This window comes from Elephantulus edwardii, unplaced genomic scaffold, assembly GCF_000299155.1.
Source record: "Elephantulus edwardii isolate Elephantulus edwardi_28Jun2011 unplaced genomic scaffold, EleEdw1.0 scaffold00025, whole genome shotgun sequence".
NCBI classification, from domain to species: Eukaryota; Metazoa; Chordata; class Mammalia; order Macroscelidea; family Macroscelididae; genus Elephantulus; species Elephantulus edwardii.
Genome location: NW_006399775.1, coordinates 13270172 through 13280781, shown reverse-complemented (window position 1 = coordinate 13280781; position 10610 = coordinate 13270172).

Here is a 10610-nt window from a genome sequence, read left to right as displayed (position 1 = left end):
ACACACACACACACACACACACACATATACACACACAACCTGCAAATGCTGCACATAATTGATGTCTGAGTCTCCTTAGTGCTGCATTCTGCACACGGCCTTCTAGAGTCTTTGGCAGCCAAATGTGTTCTAACTAATTGGCAGTGTAAGTCATTCAGCAACCTGCTTAGGGCGCGCTTGTTCTTCACAAGAAAGGAGAGTCTTCCTATCCTTTTGATTTCCTAACCCATAATCAGCCTGAAAAGAAACTGGTCACATCATTACAAGATGCTGTAAACAAAAATTAGCATAGCAAGTTTAAACACCTGGAAGGGCCAGCTAACAAACAAACCTTTTAAGTTGCACATGAGTTGTGTATCGATGTGATATTGTCACCGAAAACAAGTTACTCACATCAGAATGGTATCATCACCAAGGCCAAAACTTCCAAATGACACACAAGAAACCACATATATACTTATGAGGCTTAACTCACTGTACAAAAAATTAGTAAGACTTCATACATTCACATGTCTGGGGTGAATCTACACCTTTTAAATCACCAAGGTTTGACACCATTGAAGGTTTCTTCAGTTATAAAGTTATATATGGCCCTGTCAAATGCCAGTATATACTACAGATAAAACATTATCATCCTGAGACACAAGAGAGTAAAAAAAACAAGTGCACTATACTAGTCTCATTAGTTATAAAAAAACACTTTTGACCTTTAAAAACTATACTTGGCTAGTCTCCAGAAGAAATGATTTTTTTTTTCTGTCAACACTTCTATCACAGTATTTCAAAGTAGCTTTCTTTTTCTCAGGTCACCTAGACCTGGAAAAAAAAAATTATTTCAGAGCAAGTAATAAGATTTTTTAAGAAAAGTTTCTTATTTAGTATAGTCAATGACTGAGCCTCCATTTCTCATATACTCACTCAATAATTATTAGCTATCCATTAGTAAAAAATCCAACAAAAACAAACAAAACACTACAAAATGTTTCACAGGAAGCTAAAAGAGGATACTAGCTCAAGAATTCTGCTGCGTAGAATCAGCCATACATGGATAAAGCTTTTCCACCTGGTTTGATGTGTGTGTGGTAAATGGAAATTGGACACAATGGGCATGAAAATAAGAATGTGATGCTGTGGCCTGTAAATGTTCTAACTAGAACTCGGAAATCAACAGAATGTTCCTAACTTTTCTACTCTATAAATGAGTCTTTGTTTCTGGATAAGGCTATGATGAAAGAAAGAAATGATCCCACCCCTCCCTACTTCCTCCTAGCCCTAACTACATTCTAGATTCTAAGAAAATTCTGATTCAGTCTGATGAGTAGATTTGAAACGTTAATTTCCTTTTTGAGGAAAATATCAGAGAAAACACACACACACACACACACCCTCAAACTTACTTTGAACTTTTAAAATATTTTTGAAATTGGTTTGTCATAGGAAAGAGCCTCAACTAGGGAAACAAAATAAATTACAGTAAGGACAGCTTTCAGTTACAAAGCTTAAAACCTAGCAGAATTGAAATGAAAAAATAACTTAGTAAATGTTGTTTGTTGTTGTTATTAGGTGTCCTTGAGTCATCTAGGGACTCACAGGGACTCTATGAATGATAGCTCTGAACCTTGCGCTATCCTAAGCCAACCTCACCACCTTCAACATATCCGTCCCCATTGCCATAGTCACTGTGTCCATCATTCTCATCCAGGGTCTTCCCTCTTGCACTGACCTTCTACCTTTCTACCTTACACCCTTTCTCCAGGACAGATCTGTGTGTTCTCTTGGTAGTCTATGGTATGTTCAATACTTCAGCACTGCAACTCAAAGGCACTGATTCTTTTTCTATCATCCTTCATCACTGTCTAGCTCTTAGATGCATAGCAATTGAGAAGACCATGACTTCGATCAGACACAACTCAGTCTTTAGACTGATATTACTGACAGCAGATTTTCCCAATGCAACTCGATTTTTTGATTTCTGGACTGCTGACTGTGGACCTGAGTAAGATGAAACCATTTAGCAACTTCAATCTTGTCTCCATTTATCATGATGCTGTCTATTGGTAAAGATTTTCATTTTCTTGATGTTGAAAAGAAAACCATATTGAAAGCTGCAGTCCTTGACCTTCTGCATCAAGTGCTTCAAGTCCTCCTCAGTTCCTGTGAGCAAGATTGTATAATCTGAATAAGACAGATTGTTAATGAGTTTTTCTCCAATCCTGATGCTTTCTTCTTCATAAAGTCTAGCCTCTCTAATGATCTGTTTGGCATACAGACTGAACAAGTATGCAGAAAGGACACATCCCTGATGCTCTCCTCTCTTGATTTGAACTATGCAGTATTGTTCCCTTGCTCTGTTTGGACAAGAGCTTCCCTGTTTAGGTACTGGTTTCACATGAGCATAATAGAGTGTTATGGGATTCCTATTCTGTTCAATGTTAGCCACAATTTGTTGTGATCCACACTGTGAAATACCTTTGAACAATTGATAAAACACAGATGTGAATGTGAAAAATGGTTATGCTTGCTCATTGCCACATTTACTGAGAAAATGAAGACCCTTCCTAGCAACCAGGCTGTTGACATTCCAGAGAATGCTGACATTACTCTGAAAGGCCACACAGTTATCATGAAAGGCCCTAGGGGAACCTTGTGGAGGTATTTTACTCACATAGATCAATATAGAGTTGATTTTCCTTTGAAAGAAATGGCTCGGTGTTGACAAATGGTGGGAGAACAGAAAGGAACTGGTTATGGTTCACACCATCTGTAACCATGCATCTGAGAACTGGACAGAGAATAAGGATGACAGAAGAGTTCATGCCTTTGAGGTGTAGTGTTGGAGAAGAGGGTTGAAAATCCCATGGATTGAGAAGAGAACAAACAAATATGACTTGGAGAGAGTGTAGCCAGAGTGCTCTTTGGAGGCAAAGACCATGAGGCTTTGCCTCACAAACTTCAGGCATGTTGCTAGTAGGGGCTAGTCCTGGAAGAGGGTCCCCATGTTCAGAAAGGTAGAAGGTCAGCGAAGGAGGGGAAGATCCTTGACTAGGTGGACTGACACAGTGACTGCTGTAATGGGCTCTAATGTGTCTGGAAGTATGAGGATAACACAGGATAGGGCAGGGTTCACATCTGTTAACAGGGTTGCTATGGGTTGTACTTGACTTGATTGCACCTAACAACAGCAATATATTATAGAGAAGAAATGTTAAATTTTTATTGGCTGTAATTTTATGGAACTCTGTTGGCTAGTGGCTAAGGCATTGCACTGACAACTCAAAGGCATGCTGTCCAAATCCACCAGCTGCTCCACTGTAGAAAGACAGGCAGTCTACTCTTGTGAAATTTATTGCCTCTGCAAACTGCCTGACTGCTCACCTATGAGCTGGTTCTGACTCAATAGCACAGAGAAATAGCTTTATGGAAGAAGACTGTGAGTCATTTCTTCTGAGGCACCACTACAGAAAATGGGTCTGATCTGCCAACCTTTCCTGTAGAAGTAGATTGATAACTGTATCAAACTCATAGTAAGACTCCATCAGATTTCTTGGGCTTTACATTTTTACAAGAGGAGGCGTTCTTCTTCAGAACTGGAGGGTATGAAATGGCAACCTTCCATTTAGCATTCTGATGTATTATGCACTCTGCCACCAGGGCTGCTTCTTCCACCAAGGTTATTATGTAAGTAGTGAGATAGACATACAGCAAAATATAAATCTATAAGTTATATGGTGATAGTAGTTGTAATTTAGCAATAAAGTAAATTCTGAGTAACAGATCTTCTTTTCTGACAAAATTAAACACTATTAGATCCAGCACTAGCCCACATTCTTTGACATTTTGAGTTCGCTGTTGCAGCCACCATGTCATCTCATGAGGTGTACATAAGTTCTTAAAAAATAGCTTAATAATTTCTTTTTTAACATCTCTGGACTAGTCCATTGGGGATTGCACTGCTAAACCAAGGATTTCACCTTCTTGGCAGTTTGACTCCAACAAAGAAAGACAGGCAATCTTTTCTCATGTAATTTATAAGCTCAGAAAGCTGCCGGCAGTTCAACTATCAATCAGTTCAGATTTGAAGGCAATAAGAAAGACTCTTCCACTACAGTTTTTGCTCTTCTATATCTATATTCCTTTGATGAGGCTGCTGCACAGGATGGCATACTTCTTTCATTAAGAAATCAAACAACTTCAAATTCTTCTTTTAATTGCGTAAACAATACAGGAAAATGTCTGATTAGTTGATAAATGATAATTCACTCCCTTGGTATTTTGGGTATTTATTTAAAAATACATAGGATCTGAAAATGTCTACTTTACCTACATATTTTAATATAATATAAAGTGTTTTATCTCTATCTTCATTCTCCAAGGAAATAATTAACAAACCACTACAGGGCCATCTATTTGTAAAATATTTCTCCCAGGAAAAGTAAAGGGAATTTATATTTATTTTAATTTTATATTTAATTTATAAGGACATTTGAGCACTTTATTCTTTTTTTTTTTTAAATTTAGGTTGTTTATTTTTCATTTCAATGAACATCTACAGAGATTTTGGGATTCCATTCATTCATTGTTGCACCCTTCTCCCCGCACAAACCCCCCTCCCCCCCCCATTTGCTCCTCTCCTTGAAAAGCAAAAGAAAAACTCCCTCATTGCTACACAATCCCCCCCCGCACCTCCCCAAACCCCACCCCTAGCCCCAAATATAATCCACTCTACAACCCTCATTTCATACTCACTTTATTAATTTTTTAAACTCTTGCCAATATTGATACATATTTCATATTAATTTTTATTTTCCTTGCATACTAAACATGGTACCATTGTTATTGTTATGTACCATGGAGTCAGAATCTCCTCATAGCTGATCCTCCTTCAGATTTTGAGTAGTAAATTGTACAGGAGAAGACTGCCCATCTTTCATCATGCTCTTTCCTCTGTGCTGGCTACCTCTCCTGTTCTTGTAAGGTTGGTAGAATAGATTATGATTCAGAACATCCAGAGGGAGGGAGAAAGAATAGTGAATGCTAGGTTTGAATAACTGTCTCAGTTTTGCTACTAAGTAATTTTCTAAATTACTTAGTAATTTGTTGTTGTTGTTATGTGCCGTCGAGTCACTTGACTCATAGCGACCCCATGTACAACAGCCCTAAACTCTGCTCTGTCCTGTGCCAATCGCACTGTCTCTGACACTCCCATCCTGATTATCCCAGTCACTGAATCAATCCACCTCATAGAGGGCCTTCCTCTCCTGTCAGGAGCTGGCTAACCTGCAAAGCAGGAGCAGCAACGTCTTGTAAAAACAGCAGGACCAACTATCTTGGCTTGACCCTCTGTTCTGTAGAAAACAACTCCAGGAAGCAGTATGCTAATGAATAGGGAGTGGCCAAAGGCCTCAGAATTCTAAGAATGTGATACCTTTTTGTTTGTGAGATAAGAGATAATGCGATTACCATTGCAGGCATGTTTCTAAGACTTGTGTGTCTATACCCTTGCCAGAATATTAAACTTGCTATTTATCATCAGCAATTAGCCTCTCCGCATCTTCATTTCAACCTGGTCCCTCCTTTTGGCGGAATTCTCCCGACTTATCAGGGCTGGATCCCCGATACCCTCCTGTGCTGTTCCTCCACCCTCCCAAGCATGATGTCCTTTTCCAAGGATCGGTCTCTCCTTACAACATGTCCAAAAGTATGTTAGATGGAGCCTCAGAATCCTTGCCTCCAAGGAGCAGCCTGGTTTAATCCTTTTCAGGATTAAACACTTTGTTTTCTTAGGAGTCCATGGTACTCTCAATACTCGTCTCCAGCATCACAGCTCAAAGGCATCAATTCTCCTTCTATCCTTCTTGGTCATTGTCCAACTCTCTGATGCATAACAAGTGATTGCGAAGACCATGGCCTGTATCAGACGCACCTTAGTCTCCAGAGAGACACCATTGCTCTTCAGTACTTTGGAGAGGTCCCTAACAGCAGATTTTCCCATGGCAATGCGCCTTTTAATTTCCGGCTACTGGTGCCAAGAGTGTTGACTGTGAAGACAAGCAAAATAAAGCTGTTAGCAATCTCAATCTCTTCACCATCCATGCTGATGCTGCCAGTTGGTCCACTGGTGAGAATCTTTGTCTTCCTGACATTGAGCCTCAATCCATATTGAAGGCTGCAGTCCTTGACACTCTGCAGCAAGCGCTTCACGTCCTCCTCAGTTTCAGCAAGCAGGGTTGTATCATCTACATAACGCAGATTGTTGATAGATCTTCCACCAATCTTGACCCCACATTTCTCCTCATAGAGCCCAGCCTATGGGATAATCTATTCTGCATACAGGTTAAAAAGGTACGGAGATAGGATGCATCCCTGGCGTACACCCTTCCCAATTTTGAACCATGCTGTGTTCCCTTGCTCTGTTCTGACGACTGCCTCCTGGTCCAAGTATAGGTTTCGCATTAGCACGATCAAGTGTTCTGGGATTCCCATTCTTCTGAGTGTCAGCCACAGTTTGTTATGATCCACACAATCAAACTCCTTTGCATAGTCAATGAAACACAGATAGGCATTCCTCTGGTATTCCCTGCTTTCAGCTAAGATCCATCTAACATCAGCTATAATATCCCTAGTACCATGACCCCTTCTAAACCCAGTCTGGACTTCTGGCAGAAAGATTAGGAGATTTATCAGTAATCTGTTTTTTGGTGCATATGATACAAACTTGTTTACTGAAAATGAAGAGCTGAAGCACTTGCCGCACATGATCAAAGAGTATGGACTTCAATGGATTACCCCTCAGTATTATAACATCAAGAGAACAAAAATCCTCACCACTGGACAAAGATGCAGCATCATGACAGAGAAAACAATGACACTGTCAACAATTTCATTTACTTGGATCAACACCTAAGGCAGTAATGGTCAAGAAAGTGAAAGATGCATTGCCCAGAGAAAAATCTACTGTATCAGATTTTTTTTAAGTGCTAAAGAGTAAGAATACCAGTTTCGGGACTAAGGTGCACCATGGTATTTTCAATTGCTTCATATGCATGTCAAAGTCGGATAATGACGAAAGAAGATGAAAGAATGAAAGAAGAACTGATGCCTTTAAATTGTGGTGTTGGACATAAGTATTGAAGATACTATGTAGTGCCAACAGAACAAAGAAAGCTGAGGGAAGCACAACCAGAGGGGTCCTTAGAGGCAAAGATGGAGCAACCCTGTCTCACATACGTAGACCATGTTATCAGGAAGGGTCAGTCCTTGGAAAAAGGGCTAATAGAAGAGAGTAAGACCCTTAATGAGATGGACTGACATGGTGACTGTGATAATGACAGGAGCATTGTGGAGATTATGAGGATGGAGCAAGATAGGCAAGATACAGATCTTTTATTCAAAGAGTCTCTATGTATTGTAGTTGACTTTATGGCACCTAACAAAAACAACAAGACAAAATCACTTCTGAAAAACAGTTTTTCTGCTTCTGTTTCTTTGCCTACAAATTGAGGTATTATTAAATAGTAACTGATAGTATTGATGTCCAGGTACTTGGGAAACTGCAGAGCTATAAGCATGTTCTTGTTGTGTGCCACTTAGTGAGTTAGTTCTGACTCATGATAACACCCTTTTTTTGCAAAGCAGAACTGCCCCATAGGCTTCTCAAGGCTGTATTTTTTTTTTAAGAACTCCAGACCCATTTTTGAAAGTGTCTCTGGGTGGGTTTGAAATGTCATCCTTTTGGCTATTAGTGGAGTGATGAACTGTTGGAGTTACCCAGAAGCCTTATAAAAGTAATCATAGTTTTAATAGTAATGCAGACTGACAGTACATTGTCCTTGAATTGCTTAAGATTCTAGTACAGATGCACAGAAAAAAAGTCCATAAAGAAATCACAAGATGTAAGAACTGAGAACTATAATGAATAATATTCACTCACTTGTTGCTGCAGAGTTGGAACCAAGTTATAGTAGATCCTTCAGAGAATTTTCAGAGGCTATAAATTACATGGGAAAAAATTGCTAATTTTTCTCTCACACAGCACCCAGTAGATTGGAACCAAGGGCCCTTAAATTGGCAGTACAACTTTTTACTCACTAAGCCATCAGACTCCCCTACTATATTATTCTTTTTGTAACTTTCTCTCTCTAATCAATTATATAGGGGTTGGCTCATTGTCTCCTACTTGATATCACTTTCTGAATTTATGAAAAGTATGAAGTATTGGAATCCAAACACATTGCAACAAGCAATAAAATTGAAAACCAACATTTTACAACACCCTATAAGAATGTGAAAAACCTAAAAGCTGTGCTGCAATCCCAAAAAGCACGCAGTTCACATCTGTCAGCTGCTTCATGGGAGAAGGATGAACAATATTCACTTGTGCAATTCAAATGACTCTGAAAGCCTGCTGGAGGGCCATCTATGGGTGGGTTCTCACTCTGTGAAACACAACAACGGCAACAAATAACATAACATCAAACTAACATCTTATATCAAAAGGCTCTCTTTGGCAACAAATAGAAAAAAAATAATAGGAAACTTACAGCACCCTACCCTAATGTAAGACTACCTTTTTTTTTTCTATGTCTTAAGGAGAAGAGGGACTTTATTCAGCGAAGAATAATAGTTTTTCTTATTAAAGTCTTATTTGCCCTTTCCCTTCTGTTCCTCTAATCTAATGCTAAGAGTTACTTCCCTTATGGCAAGAAACATAAAGGATGTCAACCATCTATGGAACATTGATAAAACCAGACCAAATTAGTTTGGGGTGTGACTACCGACCAAAAACTTTGGAAGAGGCTACTTTAGAAACTGCTCACATTCTCTTGTCATGTCCCTTCCTGATACAAGCCCTCCTTTGCTCCAAGACAGGGAGACAGATTTGTGAAGTTCATACAGACTATTTCCCATATACCGGTATATAATAAAACTGCTTTTCCACCTTATCCCCTATTTCTGGGGTTGGTTTTTAAGTGGACGATGACAGATTTTTTTCAGCTTTTCAGTAACATCTCAAAATACCCCTTCAAAAAAAAGTGAAAACTCTAGATACAAGGTAATTTCTCCTTAGTGTTCAAGTGTAGAAAAAAAAATATTAAAAAGGACAGAGAAAAAGACACATCAGAATAAATATTTGATCCTTTGATTCTCTTCAAAGAAATGTTTTCAGTCTTTACAGCACATACACTCACATAATAATAAAAACTTACATATCTATATAAATGTATATATTTTAACACAAATTGTTTCATTTTCGTTTCACAACTACTGGTAGTTTGGTAGGTTCTTGACATCCAAGAAGAAATTAAGAGTAAATGATGGTAAATGACTTGTTCTAGGTCAAGCTGCGTAGTAGAGATCAGAGCTGAAGATCTTAATTCCAGATTCCTCTTTGCTGCATCTTGGTTTTAACTACTAATGTGCCTTCATCTTAATTTAATTTAATCTTCATTTTAGTAAAAGTAGGCTAAGAGGAACTCTCCATCCCCATTTTACAGATGTAGAAAACTAAGGGGAAAGGGTAGATTCAGATACAGAGGCAGTCCTTGAAAGAGCTGGAGAAAAGATTCTGAACAAGATAAGAAATGATCCATTGATTTTACTACAAATGTCAACAAAATAAGGAGGATGAGTTCCCTGTTTCGGAGACAAACAATCCTTCCTTTTCAAATACCTTTCTTATATGATGATTTCCTTCCTAAGGCTCCATTCTAGGAAGGGATTGTCCTTAGAGGAAAGAGACCCTAAAAAGACTGGTACTGGGACTGATTGAAAGCAGCAGAGTCTTAAACTCTGTAATGTAGTTTAGCATATCCCGATTCCCTCCCTATTACCAGAGCCCTGGTCCTCACCTGCCACCGGCCCCTTGAGATTCTGATTGAGGGGTCACCTGCAGTTGTAACTGAGGTCCAGGTACAGAGTGCAGGAAGACTGGCAACCAAGGAGCAAAGCACTGCCCATCGGGAGCTTGTGCGCCTGCGCCTGTCGCGAAACCCGGGTTCTCAGCATGGTTTTTTTTTGTTTCTGCGCATGCCTAGTACAGAAGCCGGTTTCCAATCCCCAGGCTGCCGGAAGTGCTAGTCGTTTCCGGATTCGTGCAGCTGCTGGCGCATCTGTCAAAAGCGGACAGTACCTGGTTTCCGAAAATGCGAAAGGGAGAGAGTTGGGTAGAACCAAATCAGTTCTTGCGATTGGAGAAGCGGGAGCCGGGGGTGATGGAAGGAAATTAGTCCTGTGTGAGTGAATTCCTGTGAAGAATTTTACAGATTGAAACTGGGCAAATTTATGACAGAAGGGACAGTAGAAAGTGGAGACTAGTTCTGGCCAACGCATCCTAGAAGTGTTTAGTTGTTGTTGTTTGTTGTTATGTGCCGTCGAGTCGCCTGCGACTCATAGCGACCCTATGTACGAGAGCCCTAAACCATGCTCTATCCCTTGCCAATCTTACTGTCTTTTACACACCTACACACCTATCCCCATTACCAACAGAATGTGGAAACTACAGAACAATCTCATTGATTTCACATGCAAGCAAGATTTTACTGAAGATTATCCAAAAACGACTGGAACAGCACATCAACAGAGAACTACCAGAAGTCCAGGCTGGGTTTAGA